The sequence below is a fragment of the Dreissena polymorpha genome, chromosome 14, assembly GCF_020536995.1.
Source record: "Dreissena polymorpha isolate Duluth1 chromosome 14, UMN_Dpol_1.0, whole genome shotgun sequence".
In the NCBI taxonomy this organism is placed as follows: Eukaryota; Metazoa; Mollusca; class Bivalvia; order Myida; family Dreissenidae; genus Dreissena; species Dreissena polymorpha.
Genome location: NC_068368.1, coordinates 10,536,643 through 10,561,798, shown reverse-complemented (window position 1 = coordinate 10,561,798; position 25,156 = coordinate 10,536,643). Strand labels below are relative to the sequence as shown.

Genomic DNA, 25,156 nt, shown 5'->3' with positions numbered 1-25,156 from the left:
TGATTTTTTACCACATTCTAACGGATTCAACGGAAGTCAGCAGCTAGGTAGGTAAAGTATACGTTCACAAAGTCATTCTTACTTGGGCTCTCAAAGAACACACGCAAATCTGCTCAATTCAATATGTAAACTATATAGAATAGGGAAATACTTACACTCCGCTTTTACCCGACATGTATAGAGTACCGCTGCAGATGGATGAACCGCAGCCGATGCGTTATTGGGGTATTCCACTACGACCCGATTCTCCACGATTTGTCCCGATTTCCAATATTTTGAGGTCGGGGACATTCGTAACTCAATCGGCGAAGGTCCTAACTCATTCGTAGCTAGTCGCGGGCGAGTCGTGAGCTCCCAAAAAATCGCGGCCAGTTTTTTAAACGTGTTTAAAATTTGACCAAGACCTCCAAGACTGAATTTAATCGCAGTTGATTCGTAACAGTGTCGTAGTGCGTTCTTGGGCGTCGTAATGGAATCTTAGGTAGTTCGTGACTCAATCGGGGAATCGGTGATCACGTGATCTGTCTACGAATCATTTACGACTTTGTCAAGACTTTCAAAAATTCACCCCGATTGAGTTGCGAGCCCGCTAAGATTCTCGCGATTTAGTTACGAAACAGTTACGATTTTGTAAAAAATGATAAAGAAATAATATTTTTCCATCATGTTTTGTTGTCGAATAACCCACAGTAAGGAGTATAGATGCGTAGGAATTAAATCACAAATGCGGAGCACGAGTGCTTTGATAACACGAATATATACTCCTTACTGTGGGTTATTCGACAACAAGCCATCATAGAAAAATATTATTTATATTCTTACACGATTCTGATTGATTTGCTTAAAGCTTTTGGACGTGAACTATATTTTTCAATACTCCGCCCTTCTTAGTACAAAGTTCACTATTTAGTGACGTAATTGAATTGTACAAACATTTGACGTCGTTTACATTCATAAAAAAATTGCAAATTACGTCACTTTCATTGAGAACAACACTCATAGAAACTAAATGACGTCAAATGTGTTAATTCTTCTGAAAAGCTGACATGCTATAAATGTTTTCTTAATTACGTTTCTTAACAAACAAATTCTTAGCAGGCGTGGTCATGCCACTTATCACCAAATATACAATTTGTTGTTTCATTACATTTATATACGTGCTACATTTTTTACATTTCTTTAAGAGCGGGATTTAAGCACGTGCATTTTACTGCAATATTTTCTTTATTTATTCGGAACTATTTTCGAAACATTATGTTCCGCCCATAATTTATTGCAGAATAACCCACGCTTTATTTCCTTGTTTGTCTATAGAAAACAAGTCGCGTGCCGTGTTAGAATCAATATCAGTAGATATTGGCGCCGAATTCATGGTTGCTTTCGGTGAGGTCCTAGCTTAGTCGTGACGGACCTGCATCGTTCGTAGTACAGTAGCAGTAGATTCTTTCACATCGTAGTGAAGTTGCGACCCTATTCGCAAGACTTCAACCGAACCCACGATTCGTCGTAACTCAATCGTACCACTGTCGTTACTGAATCGCAGACTGTCACGAGTCTTCCCGATTCAATAAATGTGAGAAATCGAAGCGAATCGTGGGCTTGTTTTCGTAGTGGAATAGGGCCATGTCGATTGCACGGTGTGATGCTTATCTTGTGCTAATCGACCGTTAGCAAAAATGTGACTGGTGGTTTTGCTCATGGAGATCAAAGCGCGATCTTGAATGTCAATCACGTGATCTTGATTCATGCGTTTAGGAAAACTCGTGTGCGTGAAGTATGAATTGTTTGTATTTAAAGTGGTATCGTCATCTAAATGTTTGCCATCTTATAATATGTCTGATAAATTCCCAGTTATTGCGTTTAAATATCCAACAATGTTTGTTTGGCCTAAATTACAATATTTTTCGATTCCTTTTCCTTTTTTATAAAAAAATCAAAGTCAAACAATGAGTTGTGGATAGTTGTTAACAAAACATCAAATTAAGCCGTTCAATACCTCAACTGATTTTTATCGCGAGTTAGATAAAGGTGTCATTTACGTCTTCGTTGATAGCGCCCAATTCCGGCAGGTCGCTAGACAACAAAAAATGCGCCAATTATCAGAACAGACCCCCCCCCCTGTTGGTAACCACAAAGGAACTGATTTATTTCTTCTTCTCTGTTTTTTGACACGTTATTTTTTACCATCGATGATGAGGCATGTTGTTTTAAATGGTCACCAGCGCAAGTTTGCAGTATGACGCACGCAAAGCGTAAAATTGCACGAATTATTCCATGAAAAAAGTCAGGCTAACCTTCTCCTGAAAATGTAACCGGTTAACTGATCGTTTCTTGCATCCCAATTTTGATATTAAAAGGTCAGAAACTGTCTTGGTTTTTATACATATGCACACATTGAAACTTATTTACTGTGCCACGTTTTGAAGGACGGTCCGAACAAAAAAATTGTCAACACTTTTCTTAGATAAGTTCAGTTATTTATGAAAAGCCTTCAACCTGTTTTTATTAAATAACCAGTCTTTGTTTAGTTATGTGAATGCCGGTATATGTGTTTAGACGACACACGAATTTGGAACCTTAAATTTAACGCAAAAGCAGTATTTAACCATCAAATCAACTGACATAATACCATTAAAACCACCTCCAGGCTGAGGCTACTTATACGTTGTCCTTGATTAGCCTGTGCAGACTGTGATACAAAACATAAACAGCTAAGCACTATATTCCCGAAAACGTTGGTTATTTCTTACACTAAGGTACTTCAGTATTAATTGCTATCAACATGAATATTAAATGAACATGATTCATTCCCGAGTATATAGTTAGATACGCATCACCCTTACAAACACTGTCGTAAACGTTTGCTGTCAAAATAAATTTCATTGAACTCGTCAAGACACAGTTCGTGTCGTTTGGATTTTTTTGTTACCGTGAGGTTTTGTTCCATGTCTTTACATCTCGACAACGTTTGTATTCGATTTAAATTACTAAGAGGTTTCCTTTGACCGGAAACTAAGAAACAATTAAGTTTTCATTGGCCTAAGTAGGATAGACCCTGTCTAAGTTGAATGCAAAATATCCTTATTCAGCCTTTTCGAAGTGGTCTATCCAGCTGATAATTTTTAAAGATGAAATTGTAATTGAAATTCCACACAGCCATTCATTGCAAATGATTGACATTGAAAAAAAAAGAGAATAGTACCGGTTAATGCATGATAACGTAATCTGATATTTTAACAGTGCAATTCAACCCACGCAAAAAAAACTATAGGGACAAGAGGACTTATTATCGCTTACCTGATATTTAATTATTGCACTGGTATGTAAACGTCCTATACCAAATGGAAATGAAAAGAAAGCCTTCCTAAAGCACTTTGAATAAAACGATTTGATAGAATGGCGATACACGAAGTCATTTGATAATAAATCTATACAAAAATTGTTTGTATGGCTATATCAAAAATAATTTATTTAGTGTTTTATTGTTTTCTAAATATTGAGGATTATTGTATTGTTGCTGTGTCGGTAAATAAAGGAGGGGAGCGTTTAACAAAAGAGAAAATAATTTTAGCTATATTGAGGGAACGAGTTATGTCGTGGGAATGAAATATTAAGGCGATGGAACAATACGGAAAAATGAGGAGTGCAAAACTAAATAAAAGTGGAGTGCAATTAAAATAGGAGCAATGCAGTAAATAAAGGATGGGTGCATTGAACAAACGAGTAGAAAATTAAAGCTATCTCGATGGAACGACTTAGCTATGTCGTGTGAACTAGATAGAAAATAATAGGAGTGCAAAACTAAGTAAAAGAGGAGTGCTATGAGAAAAGGAGTGGTGCAGAAAATAAAGGAGGGATGCATTAAACAAACTAGATAATTTTAGCTCTCTCGAGGAAACGAGTTAGTCAGCCAATAATGATCATGGGCAAAAATTATATCTATATAACAATCAATTTGATTGGCGAACTAACTCGTAGGAACGGATTAGCTCAGTTGTTCCCTCGAGATAACTCAATTCTTTTAAATTGCACTAATTGGTCCAGTTTATCCCTGTTAAATGTGATGAACATTTTGTGATTGACGACATACGTTTTAAAAATCAAAATAACTGACTATTGCGTTTGTGTCTTTATAAAGAAATAAAAAAATAGATTTCTTAGTATCCCGACAAAAAAATCGACGATATGAATAAATAAAACCTGGTCTTGTAGTTCAGTTCACATTTGGATGAAAATTGCCTGAAATGAAAGTTAGGTTGGATATTTCGTCATGAGTCGAAGACAGGGCGTAAAGATGGTGGCATCATCGGATCAGGATGAGAGACCGTCGTTGAAAAGCGGCTTTACTTTTCACATTGATAATCCGAACGTAAGTACTTATAATTATTCTTCTGTGTAACACATGAATATATCATACTAATATAGCAATCTAACAATGGCTTCATTTGATGCAGTTAAGACTTTATCATGCCCGCATTCTTCTTCATTCTACTTTGATAGACGGAATTCTTGCGATAATTTCTACAGCGGGAAAATTTTATTCGAAAATATTCTAATTCAAATTTTAAAAGCTACTTAATGAGCTGTGCAAATAAAGAAAAAAAATCATATACCATACACTATAAATGAAAATAATTATGGCTTATTATATATATAATTATATATATATATAATTATATATATATATATATATATATATATATATATATATATATATATATATATATATATATATATATTCAAAGATATAATCAGACTGTAATGAACACTTATATGAGCCTCGCTCTGTGAAAATGGGGTTTAATGCATGTGCTAAAAGTGTCGTCCACTTTTATCCTGTGCAGTCCGCACAGGCTAATCAGGGACGACACTTTTCGCCTAAACTAGATATTTGCCAACTAGAGAAGTGCAACACAAAACGATGTATACAAATAGTTGGTAAAGCAGAAAAGAAAAAAAGGCAGGTCAAAATCATTCAAAGAATAAAATCAATATGTCAGTTACATAAGCAATATATATTTTCGGTGGTGAATTTCATAAACAAAAAAGAAAATTCTCATTGTTTAAATAATGAATTATATTTTCAATGCTGCATACTATGAACAGTTGTTCAATTACACAGACTTAGTTAAGTAACATTATTTCGTAATGCTTATGTTAAAATTAAAAACAAAATGAGTAGATTTCTTTAATCATTTAACATTAAACAAATATTTGCTGACTCTTTTATGTAAATTGAATACTCTAATTGATAATGATTCAAAACAATTACCTTTAAAATATTATAATTGATAATGATAACAATAGAAGTACATTTTCAAATTTGGAAAATCATATAAAGAAGTGATCTTCTTCGTTACACATGGTCAACATAATATAAAATAATCGCACTAGTCACTTTTACTCTATCCAATACAGTTATTAGATCACCTTTATTTTTGTAACATTAGGCAAAAGGAAATAATAATCATAGTAAATACGGTTCACTTATTATTGCATCTTTTCTAATAGACATACACAACTGAAGGCGTTAATAGCATATATTTTATACTTCGTTACATTTGACCTTAGTTTGATGGCAAAATAAACATATTTTGATAGGTTTTTTAATTCTTTGTTGGTTTTGATGACATTACAATTTCGAATTTGTTCATTATTGGCCAATGACGAAAGTATGGTTTTAGGTATTGTTGTCTAATTTCTTTATATAGGGAGCATACTAATACAAAGTGAAATTCGCTTTCTATAGCATTCATATTTCAGCAAATACAATTCCTATTTTCTTTTGGTATGTTTTCATGACGACCTTTTTCTATAGCTTAAGTATGTGCAGAGATTCTGAATTGTGTAAGTGATATTCTAAATTTATTGTTATTAATACATTTAAAATATGTTTCCGTTAAATATTTGAAATAACGGTATGCAACTAGTCTATTTGAGCTGTTTATATTTGCAAACCAAGTCTGTTTATATATATCCAATTTGTTATTATTTTTAGGGTCGTATTCGTTTGGGGTATACGTATTTTGTTGCGTCCATATGCTAGCTAATCCAATGTGTTCGAGTAATTCTTTAATCCGATAAGCCCAGTTCCTGCCGGCATATGTATTATTACGTTAAGCATCGCTCTTAAGTTAATTATAAATATATTTTGTCAGTATGTTGTTGTTCGGATCGATGATTTTTATCCAGTATTCAACTAATGTCAATTGTCGTCTTATATGCATTTGATATCTGCCCAATTCCCCGTAAAGTCCGTCTAGGTTTGTGGATTTTCTGACTTTAAGTATCTTACGTAGAAATTTACAATGTATGCATTCGATATCTTTTCCTTCATGAGCGCCCCATGTTTCGGCTGCGTAATTTAATTTCGACCCAACAAGACTATCAAACAGTCAACACTTTTCGTCTATAGTTAATTCAATATGATTACTGTGAACAAATTGTGTAATGCGAATTGTGAATGTTGAGCGATATGTTTTTGCGTACGGTTTCAGTCTCCGTTTTTGTAAAGATTTATAAAGAGTACGGGAGTAGAGCCTGTCTAGCTTCTCTATGTAGTTGTGGTCGTCGGATGCAGACGCATATTTTACGTTTGCAAAGTTCCGTTTTTATGATGTCGACGAAAGACTGTGTGCGCACTCGTTCGCGGTCGTTTTAGTCGTGACACTTGACGACTATCAGTCGTGTTTTCCTGTCGGAATATGGACCTATGCGATGCACTCTGTCTAACTTGATGTCGTGGGTGTCTATCAGTAGAATATCCTTGATAAATGTTTTCACGATCACTTCTCTCGAGGAAGCAACCATTTATTATTAAATAAAATGCTTTTTTGTTTTGCAAATATATGGTCCCTAAAGACACTTATTTGTTGTAATAATAGAAATTTCCTTCTAAAATCGGAGGATACAAGGTGAGATACCCACAAAATAAGAAATGTGTCAATCATGCATTCATTATCAGCACGACCATTGCTTTAATATGTCCTGCATTATAAATTCAATAGGTAACTTGCTTGAAAGCAAAGACTTGCAGGTGTTAACATGCATGTCATCATTGATATGTATTCAACTGCACATTTTAACCTTGCATTTTATCTCACATGTTGAACAACAATTTTATGGTCAGGACAAGGATTCTCATAGAAGTACATGTCTTTAGACATTGTGATTACACGTTAACTGACTTAGACGAAGAAATATGCATGCATATTTTTACATTTAAAGATTAAGAACAAAAAACACAACATTATTTGACTAGATGTTGACAATCGTATGATATTCATAATTGGGCTTAAACTAACAATCATGACACAAAGTCACTATTCATTAAAATAAATAAATGTCTTAAAATACAGTTTTAATTAAAATGCCAGTTCAGAATCTTACTCCATACTGGACAAGTGTTTCCAAGTCAAAAATGTTATAACGGACACAAAAAAGAACTGATTACATATGACTGACCACAACAGGTTCAATCCGGAAGCTTCTGAAGCATTTCAATTTTAGTTCGGCATTCACTCTATTTTTGGACTGTTGCATACTTAGTATGATAAGTTTTTTATACATAAATAATGTTGTGAAGTCCTACCTGTGGCACTAGGTGTGTTTTATTTTTTGTATGTTTCAAGCAGTTTCTTTCCGCATTATTCGTATCACACTGTCCAAAATATGTTTCCCTAGGTTTAAGGTCAATTTTCAATTAATCAACCTGTTGATGGATTTGCATACCGTAACTTCATTTAAAATTCGACTATAAAAAAAACGCCTTACCATGTTAAGAGGTCAAGGACACGCTAGTATTCATTACAAAATTTTATACTTGGCTACGGGTTCGACTTGCTGCAGTTATGTTCCTGATTCCTTTATAAGAGCGTGGGTTACTGCAAGAGTACTAAGTGCTGAATAACATAGAGTAGAAATGAATTGCCCAACAATATGCCCCAACATGTATAAGTAATTATCATTTTATGGAAATTCTATGATGAAAGGGTATACCTTGAACGTTTTTAACCAAAAATAATTCACGTTTTTATTTATACTTGTATCTCTCTGGCAAACAATGCTAGTTGTTGTACTGGGCCGTATAGCTAAGTTGGAAAACAAATAAAAGGATCGCATGTTTGATTTCAGGCAAGACACGTAACTTGCCAATAATAAAATTATTTCTACGGCAATTCCATCTATAACTCTGATTTAAGAAGGGCATTTATCATAAACTGGCATAATTATGAATAGATCAATGGTCGAGTGGTAAAATACAGGTGCCAGAACTCATTTGATCGCATGTTCAATTCCCCCGATCAACACTCACTAACTCCTCGTTCACGTGAGATGTTATACCGAAGTGCTATGTGCTTCATACCGGCACTCGAAGACCAATGGTTGTCTCTGGAACGAGCATCTCGCGTATCTCGTACGATTCCTCGTAACCAAACTTTAACATCTTCCGGGAGTGTTGACCATAAATTTTAGGAAATTTACTGTGCAGTCGATAAGTATGTGAACATAGTACTGGTACACTAGCTTGACCAGTACGAGTGGCAATGGATTTAATTCCGACGTGAAATGATGGAAATACTGTTGAAAACAGCGAAAAAATCCACATGAACACATAACTTGTTGCTTATTTGGTTTGTTGCTGAAGAACAACTTTAAACAACAAGAATGTGTCGCCCTACCGAGTTAAAATCAAAATCTTAAATAGGGAAAAGAAGTGAAACACAACAAGGTTTTGTCCGCCTTTCCTGTCTGCCCTAGCCAGTTTTGTGTCACTTCTGGTTTTATGCGATACGTCCTCACAAGAAAAGAGTTTGACTAACAAATATTATTCTACTCTCTAAAACTAATTTTCTCATACAAGCAAACATATTTCGGCGGGGATGGCCATGTGAACATGGCTCTTGTTTGTGTTAGCAACACAGTTTATTTCGTATGTTTGCTGTAAAGTGGAGGCAATCAACACCCAATAATGACAGTATAAATCACATGCCATTTCATCAATTGAAAGTAACTTTTAAAGAACAACATTTTGAGATGGTTTAATACCTTTTAAGAAAATGTCATTTCATAGAAAATGAGCCTTTATCAATGATTAAAAGATTTGTTTAAACAAAAATAATATTTGTTTATTTCTCCTTTATAATATTTTCGAAATAAATTTAATTGAAAGTATTGTGCAATTTATATTATAAATATCACTTGTTTTTGAATTAACAACCATACAAGTACAGCAAGATATCAGTTGCCTTTACATAGTCACCATGAATTAAGAAAACACTCCTGCAGAGACCGCTTTTTAAGCTGAACTATTCCCGGTCTCTATAGGACAGACTATATTCCATTTTAATATTTATCGAGTCGCTCTTTAAAAAGTGTAAGATTTGGAGTTCCTTATAATAGGTCTTGAGGTTTAAAGTTCTAAGGGGTTGGTCAAATGGTTTCAGGTCGTTGGTGTTGTTGTCATTGTTAAAGTTGGATTTATCGTATGCTCAATTGTTTTTTTAACATGTAAAAACCTAACACTTCACAGGTTTAAGTTATGAAGATTTGAGATTTACTTCCTGATGCTTCAGATATCTTAGTGCAAAAGCTTTTATGTGGGTTCAGTTTTTGTTTCATGTGGTTGTTTAGATTTTTTCTTTAGGTCTCTATCATGTAAAACTTTGCAATATAAACCTTCCTGATTTGGTGCAGTTAACTAATTTAAACGATACATATCTTCAGTGTTTTTGCATTTTATGTATATTTTTGAAGTAAAAACTTGAATGGTTGTTTTCAGACTGCTATCAGAGAAGCACGTTACATTAACCATTAACTGTGTGTGATACTAAACAACGCTTAAATGTATGCCATGTAATTGTTTAGGTCGTATTGGGAATAACAGATACAACAAGATTAAATTTATATTGGTTTAGATAACTCTGTCCTTCCTAACATAGATGTTGCTTGTTTGAGTGCTAATTTAATTTTCATTTACCTTTTTAGTTCTTCTGTTCACCAGATAGTCCGAATAGTTCAAGCTATGCTATTCATGCAAATGTAATTGCCATGGTCAGTATCTGCGTAATGCTATGGTTAAAGTAAAGTTGCAACAACTTCATATCACTTAACGCTCACACTAATGTAGAGACGCAGTTTTGCAAGCCAGTTTGCTTTTAACTACGCTAGGAACGATAACTGCAAGTCAGTCTGCTGTTTGCTAAGCTAGGAACGATAACCACTGCCTGTCTTCACTAATTGCAGTAAAATTATGCAGACGACGAATGCTAGAAGCGTCTACTCTACTACTGCAGAGTGTATTTAATCAATAGTGTTTAATAGCTTGTAAGACGACATTGGCCAGTCTAGTGTTTATTATTGAAGTCTGTACATATTGGCTGCTTTCAAGGAAAACGGGGCTTAATGCTTATCAAATAAGATTAGTCTGTGCACACTGATTAGCCTGTGCAATGTGCACAAGCTAATCAAGGACGACACTTTCTGACTTTAGGGTGTTTTTCGTTACAGACAGTCTCTGGTACTGGAATGAAAATTGATTCATATGCATTAAGCACTGTTTTCCCAAAATGAAGCTTAAATTATCTTTTTATGAATGATTTTAAAAGGAACAACACATCTCGACCTGTGCTTTAAGACACACTCTTTATAAATGTGAATGGGTTGTGTTCATTTCCAACTTGCAATATAAAAAGCTATAACTTAATTTTGAAAACTGAGTTGCGTCTAAGATTATACAACAGCAAACAACTTGAGTGCCTTCAGCGCTTTGATTCTATTATGAGTGTTATATCGATCATTTATGCATGTGTTCAGGGTCATTGTTTGAGGTCACTGACCAAGCTCTGTAAGTATGACAGGCAATTTATCAGATTTACAATTTTTCAGATTAACAATTTATCAGATTTACAATTTATCAGATTTACAATTTTTCATATTATTTATTTAGCAGATTGACAAGTTAGCAGATATACGTCCCATTTTTTATTTTTTTGGGGGGTGATTGCAATCATGAAACTTTTCAATATCACTGTTTGTAGAACAGGAATTTTATTGATTATTGGTGACTTGTGAAGATCGTCAATAAACACATCGCAGCTGTTCTGACTGGGCGTTTGTTGGATTGTGTTCCAAGGTACATATCTTGCCTGTGTTTGTATGTTAACTAGATAAAGAAACTTCCCTGTATTGGTGTTAACTTGTAGCAGGGAAGAACATCACTTTGCTCATTATGTACAGTTCCCAGTACAGAGCTGAGTTTCTTTCTATTATTATCATCTGACAACAACGATTTCCTTTTTTTAAGTTGAAGCCGAAGTGTCTTATCAATCGAAACAATTCTGTCTTTTTCTGCATTCCAGATTGAGAATTTCCAAATAAATGCTAGTTCATTATATCACTCAACAGTTGTATATGTCAATTTTGATCTTCATTGTGTTCCCGTTAAATTATTGCCCGTTGACATGCATCAACTGGTTTTTCTCTCAATATAAATTACATATTACAATTGTTATGTCACATTTGAATAACTGCATGTCACGCCAAGGCTTTCACAATGCTTATAACTTTCGCCTTGTGGACATTTTCAATTAAAATGTAAACATCAGAATTAGTAAGATTAATTAATTGTTTAATGTAAAAATCAACCAGCAATCAAAACTTTTTTGAAATAATAAATAATGTACTTAATAGATTTGTTTGCATTTACACGCATGCATACCTTATGCACATTTATCATGTCATGCCATGTGCAAGTTTAATGCAACCATGTGATATAAAGAAGCACAAAGATTCACGGAAGTTGCAGTATGTTTGTAGTAAATATCACAATGCAAATAGCATTTATCATATAGAAACATTCAAGTGTTATATGTAAACATGCAGTTGTCACGAAGCAATATGCAATGTAATATTGGAACTAGCATGGACTGGCGGACATAACCTTTCATATTGATGTACATTTCATTCATAACAATTTTATTTCAAAATTTGCTTGATCTGCTGCTTAGTGTCATTCTGATTACTTTTAAGTTGTATGAAAATTTATGTGTTTTGAGAAATTACACAATTAAGACATATAAGTCAAGCAACAATTTGTAAATCAATATACCATATAAAGTGTCAAAATGTGAATTAAAACGCATAGACTATTAAAGGAATTAAAACGCTTTATATGTTAGTCATTGTAAAATGCTCTGTTTGACAATACAGTTTTAAGCAACTGTACAGCTCCCCAAAGCTCACTTGATATATTCAGTGAAAATGGATACGCTATTAGCTGGTTTCATAATCACGCGATAGTTAGTTAATTGTTTACTGGTAACACAATGATGAGTAGTATATTAGAAGAGAGATCAAAGCATTTTTAAGTTGTTTATCTTATGTGTTCCTGTTAACTTTAAAATCTTAAAAACAAAACAAATGTTAAACTTTTAATCAACGTTTTTGTGTTGAATAGGTTTCTATATAGATGTATACTTGCAACAAAAAGTGCAGTTTGTTTTTAACTATGATGATCATACATTTCTGCACAATTCTTTATTTCGTTTCTAATAAAGTGCATTCATTTCTTATGAACTGAAAGTACATGAACCAAATGTTCATAGACCTAAGGTTAATTCAAGAACTACTCGGTAAATTAATGTTGTGTTCATTAACTAAACATTAATGAACAGTTCATTCATTAGAACATGACTTTCATTAACATTTTTTCAGTTCATCAAGGGAACCTCAACTGGTCATGAACCATTTTTGGAGTTCATGACCTGTTCAGTAACTTCGACAATATTTCTTGAAGAGTTCATTTACTCTCGAACCTTTATCTGCAGTTGGTTTGAACGCTGATGTAGCCAGCGTCACACTTAGTTATGTATTCATCATTTCAGCGATATTTTAGATATATATGACAAACTACATTGCCTCAAATCAAATCTTGTATAGGTCTGCAGTAATAATGTATTCTGAAGTCAAATACTAGTAACATTTTAATAACAAAATGTGATATCAGTCTTTTAAATGTGACATAAAAGTCTACTATCAACATTATGTTATTTGCAATTAAGACACATGTTTATGTCCGCTTGTTGTATTACCAACAGTAATATACATGATATGCTTTACTTGAAAATTGATAAACATGGTTTAAAAGGGGCATATCTACTGTTTTTTCATCCACACTTAAAACATCTATGAAAAAAATGCTTATGCACATACTTATTTAACAAGCAACAAGATCGTGATTAAATCTCAATTAATCTCTGAAACACAACATGTAAATATAGTAAAGTATCTAATAGTAAATTAGAGCCTCTTTGACAAAACTCCTTCATGAAGGTATTCAACAAATTGAAAATAACACAAAAAGGGGAACATGCATTGAATGTTGTATTTGTGACCAACTTAGATTGAAATAAAAAATATCTAGGTATGATAGTTTTAAACTCTCAATTCCTACCAGAGGCTTCTGTCATGAATATTATACACCCCTTTGATTGACTTATGCATTTAAATATTTGCCTTTATCAATCAAGCATTTACGAAAAGTTTAAAAATGATTGCATCAAAAAGTGTTTATTCAAGTGCATGATTTCTTGGACAATTACATTAGTATACATATCAATGATCCACTATTTTGCTACTTTGACACAGTATTTCACATAAACTTTGTCTGTGTCTTACTTAATTCATACTTAAATCTAGTTGGTTCAAATTATAACCAGTAAGTCAGACACATGAATAAACATTATGATACAGAGGTATATTAACAGGTATTATTGATTCTTACTTTGAACCTGAACATGAAAACAATTTGTCCGTCCGAACGTTTTGTAATATTATTGGTAAGGTCATGTTTAGCTCACGTGAGGTTAAAGGATACCGTGTTGTCTGTCATCCGTTAGTGCATTTATGAGGGGCGTTAACTCATCTTTTAACCAATTCGCCTACTTCATCACTGGACTGATTTTAATGAAACTGTGCAGGCATTATGTATTTTTGTAGGTCACCTGAATAAAAATGATTAGAAAAATGTAACATCAAAAATATTCTTCTATTAAACTTTAAATATCATGGCTTTAATTTTTGGTGTGTAATATTGTTTGATGGCCCTTTATTACGTTTGTTCAATCATGCTCCTAGGGTCATAACTGGCCTCGCCCTAGGGGTCATACGATTTTTTTAGACTTTAGTAAATTACTAAAAAAAATTATTTTCTGAAACCAAAAGGGTAAGGGGTCTAATATTTGATGTGCAGCATCGTTTTGTAGTCCACTAAAATTGTTGTCATATGCCTTGGGTCACAAATGGACCAACTCTAGTGGCTACCTAATTGGCCTAGCCATTTTGCTAAAAATGCTATTTCGGTATTGGAATTTTGTTCACGCGACAATCCCACTGATTGGGGAAAAACTAAATTAATGTAACTCTTTATAATAATTCAAATTATAATACCAAAATCATATAAATAACACTAAATACCGATATTACCATACATTTTCAACTTGTGTTGATTTTGTGTCGCATGCAAACTTGCGTCCCGAAGGTGAAGATCTCTTTTTAAGTCAAATGGTTAAATATAGACATACAACAGCTTGTTCAGCAAGTAGCATTATAATTTATATCTGGAAAGTTTAAACAACATTCCACAACTCATCAGATCAACATGTTGGGGCACCTAGTCGCAGACAAAACCTGTACCACAATCTTGAAACTCATTTTAAAAGTAAACGTTCAAATGTGGCTTTAGTGCAGATCTTTGCTTCTGTAAGTTCGAGTCATTTATAATCATGCATGTTTGAATTAAGATGCTGGATATGATCACTATATTGCGACTCACGTATCCTCACATTTAAGGTAAAGGTCCAACATAAATCAGGTTAAAGATAAAGCATGAATGATGACTCTAAATTATAGTTGACATACTCTTGCTGTGTGTCACACAATTTGTGATTAGGTGCATCTGTGTCTATATTATATATATACACACTTATTTTATATGATACTTAACTTAATGCAAACATTTTTAACTAGATTGGAATATGATTATGGATCAATATGTAAACATTTTTGGCTTTTAAGTCAAACAGGCGTTCATATAATGAGCATTGCATTTTTAAAAAAACATAATAACATATTAACATTTGACTTTAAATATCTCATTGCTTACCTATCATATAGTTTATAGAAATGAAGCATTTGTATTTGTAAAATCGTTATTACAGAGAAATAGCCGGAGGAATTGTGTTGTGTCGTTGCCTGTCTGTCCATCCGGAACGCTTTTGTGTCTGGAGCCATATCTTGCAATTGCTTTTGTTGATTATGTTATTCAAAGTACTTGAAGCAAAAAACAAATTAAAAAGGCTTTCATGGAGCTGAATGAGTGTTTTTATTTCAGGTATCAATGCGAAGTTCGTGTAGCCTGTGTCAATCTTGCAAACCATTACAAAAACAGCTGATTGTTTGATGCGTATATTGACCTGGGACCGGTTTTACTATGCCATTATGCATTTCTTAGACTAATGCAACTATAAGACCGCGCTCCTTTATATAATGATTCTAATAATTAATTTGAAACATTTATTTTACCAAAATAAGTAAATATGAAATAATATGTATTTCTTTTTTTTTTTAGAAAGATGTTGAGAAATAAATGCTTATTATGTGTTTTGTTGTAAAGTGTCAAAGTGTGATGCTCAAACTGTGTTGTTTATTGCCTGTGGTAAAATTAATTGATACCAAAAATTACCTATTGACTGGTTCAAGTGGTGGTTGTTTGGAACAAGTCAGGTCGAGTATTAAATAGTGTTTCGATTTACCGTTTTGCTTGAATAAGTTGATGGATGATCTTTTTCATATTAGATTTATCCCAGTCTGTTCATTGAATTTAGTTATGTACATTTCGATGATATTTTAGTGAAGTCATTTTTTAAAACGCTTGTTTGAGCATAAATTAGAAATCCAAATATTAACCGTTAAAGGATGTGATTATTTCGTAAAACTTAAAGCTCTCGAATTAGATTAGATGTATTTTAACATCAATTAAATGCTTTCTATATATTTGTCTTATCAAAATACGACAAGAAAGAAATATATAAGTAGTTGAATAGTAGATATTGCTGAATTTGTTCACTTTATACAGTAAGAAAACTCATTTTTTTTAAAGGAAAAGAAAATATTTCTGCTAGCGTGCGTGCGTGCGTGCGTGCGTGCGTGCGTGTATGTGTGTGTGTGTGTGTGTGTGTGTGTGTGTGTGTGTGTGTGTGTGTGTGTGTGTGTGTGTGTGTGTGTGTGTGTGTGTGTGTGTGTGTGTGTGTGTGTGTGTGTGTGTGTGTGTGTGTGTGTGTGTGTGTGTGTGTGTGTGTGTGTGTGTGTGTGTGTGTGTGTGTGTGTGTGTGTGTGTGTGTGTGTGTGTGAGTGTGTGTGTGAGTGTGTGTGTGTGTGTGTGTGTGTGTGTGTGTGTGTGTGTGTGTGTGTGTGTGTGTGTGTGCTTTAAACTGTATAAGTAATTTGGGAGAATCAATACGTTTCCCCCGTTCATAAATGATAACATTTATTTTTAATACAACATATGATCTGGCAAAATTAAGTTGCCGCCTAAATGGTAAATGAAACTGATCCACATGTTGAAACTTTAGATATAAACAGAAATTTTAAAATTGCGAAACTTGAAACAAATGATAGCAACAAATGTTCCAACTTTAAGAGTCATATACGAATGTTGATATATCAGTGATTTCAGGGATGTTAAAATAATTAGAGAGTCCCTTAAAGTAAAAAAATAAAAATAAAATATGTTAAAAGTTACTTAAAATACACGTGCGAACATTGTAACAGGTTGATTAAAACGGGAAAATGGATTTTGCTTGGCGACACTGACAGATGTTTGTTTTATTCGACGGGCTAACTAATCTAACGATGATAAGATTGCTATCAGGCTACTAAAACCGATGAAAACAGATTTAAAAAAATGCATCATTTTGTTGACATTACCCACCGTATGAAAAGTGAAAGCATTTAACCATTATTTTATAACTGTGTTGATATTGCATACTTTTGAAACCAAAGTAAAAATGATTTCCAAAAAACATGAACATTTGATAGTTCTTTGAATGAAGGTTAGTAGGAGGAAACAAAAACTAGCAGTTTTTAATTTAAATCATACATTACATTACAAAACAGACGAACGTGTTGTTTTCTTTTTGGTTTTATTTCTGTCTTTTTAAAACAAAAAAATCACAGCCAAGTAAAGATAAAAATGGAATGTTGCTGCTGCTTATGAAGATTATAAATAAAATAGACTAAAGCAAGCACTCTTAGAACAAGGCTTTTCGTTTTCGTTTATCAAGATTGACATCCAAAAATAAAAAAGGGATTGTGCATCTGATGAAAAAGGCAGCCCGTCATAAAGCATCTTAGAAATCAACATTATCAAGGAAATTTTAATGAAAATAAGACAAAACTCATGTTTAAGTACCGTACACCACAAAGGACGATACAACGCATTGGCAATTCACTGTACTTTGTATCATCTTCTGTTCAATTTTGATGTTAGTATACCAAAAATATGGCTTCTTTATCAAGCTCCCGCCATGTTCCAAAGCTTTTAAATAACATTTGGCATCATACTGTATCTGCATGTATGGCGGTTGTTGTCAATCATGTGTAAGATATATATTGCTCCTGTCAGCATTCAAGGACCCGTCACTATTCGCAAATACTTTATCTAGGTATAAAACGGCTAAATCAGCCCTCCGATATTGACATTTGAACGGTTAATGGTTCATTTAGACGTGCCATTTTTATCAGATGGCATTTGCTCGATAGAAAGTTTCTTCACCGCATTGATTAAAATCAGTAATTAACAATACGTCATTAATGACAACGTTCCATGATACAAATTGATCAAACATAGTATTATACGATGTTAAGGAAAATACAACTTAATATTCCTTATTTATAACTAAAAGAGAGCGGACAAAAATAAATGTTATTATTTACAAGGAATATAATATTTGGATTTATTATAAAGGTTATTACAACTTATTGCTCCATGTGTCTACTTTATGAAAAAGGCATGGTTTCACAATTCAATCAAGAAATGAAACATTGAAATTAAGTTGACAAAAATAAACGTGTTTCTCTCCCAACACGTGATGATATCTTGTAGTTTATATTGATAATTTATAATTAAATCATCAGCATTCACGAAAACCCCTTTATACTTAAGTGGTGCGTTTATCAAAAACTATATTTCCACATTTAATAATGCTTTTAGTATTTGTATTTTAAACAAATAAAATAGCACATTATTTTATGATAAGCAAATATTGGCTCTGATCTAAAATTATATAAAGAGAAGGCAATATATTTCATGTTCTGATGTCCAACATAGCGAATATCAGCGAACAAATCGATTGAGGCTATTAATAGCCTTGTTCCGACTGCATTTTAGAAGCTTTTTAATATGTGCAGAAACAAAGCTAATTTTTTGTTTTATAGTCGTTAATAAGTGGTTTGTTTACCTAAATATACGTAATGTATGATAGCTGCGCTGTAGCAGTTATAGTGAATTAATCATTATGCGAATATTAGTAGATCGAATATACTACTTATATATGTCTCGTTCTTGAATCAATGTTCGACCGCTGGGCACCTCTGATTTTTTTTTTTACGGTTTGGTTTGTTTAAGGTGACGAAACACCAACAGGCATAATTACAAATATACGCGCTAATTCGACTAGTATGACCTATTGGCGTAAAAGACAAATTCTATGTCTAAATATGTTAATTATTTGACACAACATAAATCAGGCCAGTTTTACAAAGTACGAACCTTGTTCATGCAATCACAATAACAAAATAGATAATACTGAACAGAATAGCTTAAGCGACGAAAAACTAAATTGTAACATAATGATTTGCTAGGTATGTGCAAAATTTATCAATATTTTGAATTTTTGTTTTATGCATAGAAATAACCACAACTGGATTTGTATCTTCATGTGTCATTATACGCCGGGGAAAAACGCTAAACCGGATGTATAAGGTCATATGAGCTCAGCAATATACTTCAGTTATTGATAATAAGTTTCATAAGTATAGACCGAAATATATAGAGGATATTTGCTGGATTCGATGGAATATCGATTTTATGTCGCGAGTGATCATATAAAATAATATTTTCACTCGAATGAAAATATGTATTTTTATGATCACGAGTGACATAAAATCGATATTCCATCGAATCCAACAATTTTTTTTTTTATTTTATGCTTTTTACACCGTTTATTTACATTGTAAAAGAGTTTAACTGGATAATTATGACGTCATTTCGACGAAACAATGACGTCATTTCACAGTAAAACAGTGAAAAATATCGATATCTTTCACTGTTATCTTTCACTGTTTAAAACTGTGAAATATCACTTTTATTTCACTGATATTTCTCTATAAACCACCGGAAAGCATAAAATAAAATATATTGTTAATCCTAAACATTGTTTATTTGATTGCAATATCAACACATTGACGAAAAGCATGTATTTATTTTAACGTTTGGTTAAAAACCTGACAATCAATTGTTTGCGCTATTGAGAATTGTCTATTCACTATTTTTGTCCTATCAGACTTCTTTCAATACTAGTTAGGAAATGTCAACAAGAAAGACTTTTCGAACAAGAAACTTCAAATTCAATATTCATCGGATTATTATGAATTATAAACATTAATTAATTGCTATTTTATTAAATTGCACTTTGTGGGTGAATCGACGACAATGAATTAAACAACGTAATTCTGTTAAAGCTTTATACGGCTCCGAGTAGACATTGCTTATCTAACATTACAAAAGAACGTTCCTGAATCGAATAAAATTGATTACAATGCATAAAACCCATTAACGTACGAACATTGCTTTAAGGAATTCCATACAAAATTACACCTTTCAGTTCTATATCAGTTTATGTTAACACTGCCAATTTACCAAGTTTAACTCGTACAAATGACAATTTAAGGAATATGTTAGTTGAAAGCTCCATAAATTAATCCTAAAAAATTGTAAAATCCTACTCGTAAAAAAATGATGTGACAAGATCATAAACACATATATGCGTTTTTATAAATGTGCGGTATAAAAACAATATGTATTCAATCAAAACATGCATCACTTGAACATTTCATAATTTAATATAAGACGTAAATTTAAACATATGCCTTCACTTAAAACATTTCATAAAGCAGGGGGGCTTACTGCGTTTAAGTGAGAAAGTTGTTGCAAAACTTCAAAGATGGCGTCGTTTAAGGTAGTGCACCTCTAATGATTTCCCGCGATTTCTTCGAAGGTTGAAGAGCCTACTATTAGGTGCCGTAGCCTAGTGGTTAAGGCGATAGACTAGAAATCTTTTGGGATATTCCCGCGCAGGTTCGAATCCTGCCGACGACGTATACTTTTTTGCGACGCGTTTTATTTATTTTCTAACGTAATTTGATTTAATATGGCATATAAGCTATATTTATTGTTAAATATGTTGCACATTTTTCAATTATTAAAATTAAAACAACGTTATGGCGAAATTGGGTGATTTACTGTTGAAAATACGAACCATGCATGTTGCATTTTTATTTTTATTTCAAAAAGTAAACGGTAAATCTGTCTAGTTCTTGGTATTTTTGCTGTATATAGTGTTTCTATAAAAACTAAGTTTAAAATATGACTTAATTGATACTATTTTGAATTTTATGACACTTTGTTTTTAACTGACCCAATTTTTACTTGGCTGATATCACTTACATTTCATGGTGCTCTTCCATAGATAAAAATTTGTAAAAAATAAATGTCTGTAAAAGAATACTTATTTCATCTTGTTTAAACTTTAAACACCTTTACAGCATCTGTACACACCAACTGCATGCCCATATTTGGAAATTTGAATGAATTATGGAACTTTTATATACCCCAGGGGTGAAAATAAACTGGACAAAAGCCGAGCGTGGGGGTGGTTTTGAAAAAATCGGTATATTTTTTTAAAAAGCATGGAAAGCCTACCTACAAATTTGCATGTAGTTCAGTGAAATGATGCTGATTAAGAAAATAATTAATTAGATTATATTTGGATATGTGCCCATTAGAGGTGCACTACCTTAAGTGTTTTTCGTGAAAGAGTAGCGGATATTTTCACCCGGTAAGCCAATTTTATTTACATTTCTTTTGAATGAAAAAGCCCTTTCGGCTCTACGGTGTTTGTGCTCCCCTCGGTTTTTTGTTTCAATACCGTAGACGTCGGAATAAAAAAAGTTATTGAAGCAAAACCGTCGACAAATTTGTTGTTTAATTTCTTGACCTTCGAGATGTTGGATGTTCGAATATCATTTTCTCTCACAATAAACAGTATTTGTACATGTTTACAGTAAAATATAACATAAACACGATTATTTTATTATCTCGACGCGTGTTTTTGTCTATTAATTAATTTAATGCCGAATTATAACGGTTTAACCCCTCTTTTTGGAACTAAACTTCCTTTTAAGCACATTTTGGGACCTGACTTCCAACTGATAAACAGCTCTTTCCTATGTTAGAAGGTTTTATGCGAAATAACTTTCGTGAATGAATTCCTCATTGGTGCGAGTGTTTTGGAAATCATTTTCACTTGAAGAAATCAAGAGTTATCTTTTTTTTTAATTAATTGTTATATTATTAATTGTAATTATTATATGTTTTATCGCGTACTTAACGCTAACATTTAGTGTGTGTAAAGTATAAGACATTCGACGGTATTATTAACACAGTGTAATTCTTACCATTTTATTTTAACACATATGGACATACTTATGTTTGAATATGCATCAAACGGAATACTATGCCTACTAAACGGAATACAAAGCTTACTATTTCCAGATATCAAGACGCCAGTTATATATGTCGAGGATGCCAAGATTTAAAAAAAACGTCGTAACGAAGTGTGTACCGCTCTAGAAAGCGAAAGGTACATGAAAACCCACCAATCAAACAAAAAAGATTACGTCGAAGTACCACGCCGAACAATCACATGTACGTGCAATATAAGTGTAATGAAAAACAGAAAAGAGTAAAGCCGTTTCGATACTAGCATAAGGTTGCTGTAACCAAATACTGCCATTGTTGCGATTCGGAATACATGAAGCAATTTGGAATACCTGACACCTGCTTAGAAGATGCATATTGGTGGATGTTTTTTTTAATGAAAACTTAAATATTAATTGTTTATTTAATACAATGACATTTAACCGTTTTACCATAACGATACTGATACATGTATGTGACTTTGATGTAACACATTTTGGACGACCTTCTTTTAAACCCGTTCTGAGTTGGTCACTATATTATAATCGCAAACGTGAATTTGTAGCAATAACCTTCCCACGTGTGTGTTCCGCAGGCGATCGATGGTCCCTCTAAAACCTGATAGTGTCCGCAGTTTTCTGAACAATTTTGAGGGCATCGCTCAAATGTTTTCTCAGAATCTTGTCGGTTGTCTCATGTGTTTCGTTCTCTGTTTCCGGTACATCCTCAGGCTTTGAGCGTTCATGTACATCAAATCGTCACGAAGGCTATTACGCTCACGCTCAAGATCATCTAACCTACTGCTAACCTGTGCGGCTGCAATATCCGCCCCTCGGAGATATGGTCGAGCTTGGAAACGCGCTCTGCAACCGTTTTGACTCTATCGTCAAGAGCCATGCGGTGGTCCATCTTATCAAGACATTGTAGTTTGTGTTCGACTACAGTGCGTCGTCAACTTATGCCTTCAAGCAAACTTCAACGTCATGTTATGTTGGCTGCCCTGCCGCCATGGTGTTAACCTTCGGTGGATCGTATGCTTCCTGGTTATTTCCAAAAACACTAGTATTCGTTACTTCAACGTCTTCCTCGCCGTATAACACAGAGTGTGTATATCCAAGTAATTCATTAACGGAGGAAGAAAAGTCCGAAATCTAGTTCTCACTGGACGGGCCTCTTTGTTTTTGTATCTTGTTACTGCTCGTATTTACACAGTCATGTTCACTACTGTTCCTTTCTTTTCGTTAACTATTTCTATTTCGAATTCTATTTATAGAAATAACCTTCCCACGTGTGTGTTCCGCAAGCAATCGATGGACCCTCTAAAACCTGATAGTGTCCGCAGTTTTCTGAACAATTATGAGGGCATCGCTCAAATGTTTTCTCAGAATCTTGTCGGTTGTCTCATGTGTTTCGTTCTCTGTTTCCGGTACACCAGTAAATTCAAGGTTATTTCTCAGGCTTTGAGCGTTCATGTACATCAAATCGTCACGAAGACTATTACGCTCACGCTCAAGATCATCTAACCTACTTCTAACCTGTGCGGCTGCAATATCCGCCCCTCGGAGATATGGTCGAGCTTGAAATCGCGCTCTGCAACCGTTTTGACTCTATCGTCAAGAGCCATGCGGTGGTCCATCTTATCAAGACATTGTAGTTTGTGTTTGACTACAGTGCGTCGTCAACTTATGCCTTCAAGCAAACTTCAACGTCATGTTATGTTGGCTGCGCTGCCGCCATGGTGTTAACCTTCGTTGGATCGTATGCTTCCTGGTTGTTTCCAAAAACACTAGTATTCGTTACTTCAACGTCTTCTTCGCCGTATAACACAGAGTTTGTATATCCAAGTAAGTCATTAACGGAGGAAGAAAAGTCCAAAATCTAGTTCTCACTGGACGGGCCTCTGTGTTTTTGTATCTTTTTACTGCTCGTATTTACACAGTCATGTTCACTACTGTTCCTTTCTTTTCGTTTACTATTTCTATTTCGACCAATCAGAATATATATCAAATATGTACTGCGTATGATCGGTCTTCCAAAACACTATAATTCCGGTATGTCAAAATAGATTATATGTATTTGAAAACACGCACACACATACATTATAAACCCTACATTTGGAGGGCATGATTATCATAAGAAAGCTAAAATTATAATAAATGTAATTTGTAACTTATGTATATAAGAGTATCCAATATACTGTCTTAAGTAACACATGAGGCCTTATCGTCGTTCGTGTATTTGTCTGTTTTCAATCGGAGAATTCTACACATACCAGGTGTATCGTTTCTTGACTCCATCCATAACAGATGCACTTCTCTGTCACTCGGTGGTATGGATGTCAATGTAGCGGTAAGAGCTGGAATTGTCCCCACGTCTTGACCACGGAATCGATTTTTCTCGAAGTGTTTTGTAAGTTGGTAGTTAAATGCACCGCACAAGAAATCTAAGAAAAGCGGGCCTGAAACATTTGCATAAGAACCTAATGTATGTGAAAATTTAACAATAATAACCGTATACATAGATCTTTGTTGTTTATCAATATCGCTTCAGAATATGCACACTGTTATTTAAACGAGCATGTATGAACCTTAAACAGATTTCGAAATGAAAGATGTCTTCGTACCGTTTCCTTTTCCCTCATAGACTGTGTCTCGCACCAGAACCGCTAACGCGATTTTTACACCGTTCTTTAAATCGTTGCTGTTTTGATAATCAATGCCGTGGAGTTTGAAAAATATTTTTGCATCAGAAGAGGGGTTGTTCGATTTATTAAAAGCTTCACACAGCTGCAAATTACACAATACTCTCTTACTGATTGCCTTTAGCTTGAAAACACAATGATTCTCTTTTTGAACACTGTTTTACAAGCACGAACGAATCGTGATCAAGTTTTTGCAAATAATTAAATTATTAGTTTAATCGAATTAAAAAGCTTATTTTTTAATTTGTGTAAGATCGGTCTTATTTTTATCCGTTAAATTAAAAAGTATTTTAAATGATTAAATTCTATATTTTACCATTTTTATTCTTAATAATAAGTTCAAACTAATGTTAATATCAGACAGATAATTGACTGACCATTGTTATATATTTGTTAAAGTTCTCCATCGCAAACCGCGCTGCAGCCAAACGAACGATAAACTTCATACAATCTGTACCCTCATACACACGGCTTATCCACTCGTATACACACACGGGTTCGTTCGCAGGTTTTTCATAGGCCGTAAAGCCAGGAGCAATCGCACTGTAAGAAAAATATACTTCGTTGTTTGTATGCTCAACAGAATTTATGTTTCATTGGCAGGAATTAAAGTATATTTCTCGAATGAATTGTGTGTT

General features: G+C 33.6%; 1 protein-coding gene across 20 annotated transcripts in view; it reads right to left on the bottom strand.

Annotated features, from left to right (window-relative positions):
* LOC127857712 (uncharacterized) overlaps window positions 1–25,156 on the bottom strand; it is an 82,509-nt gene that overhangs the window by 46,274 nt on the left and 11,079 nt on the right. For 9 of the 20 annotated variants that reach the window (XM_052394366.1, XM_052394370.1, XM_052394368.1 and 6 more), the window contains 3 exons: window positions 24,896–25,061; window positions 24,441–24,603; window positions 22,436–24,275 (listed from right to left, as the gene is read on the bottom strand). The gene's annotated coding sequence lies outside the window, so the exon portion shown is untranslated. Of the gene's footprint in view, window positions 1–22,322; window positions 24,276–24,440; window positions 24,604–24,895; window positions 25,062–25,156 lie in introns of all 20 variants that reach the window. The other 11 variants (XM_052394363.1, XM_052394364.1, XM_052394362.1 and 8 more) reach the window with 7 other exon arrangements.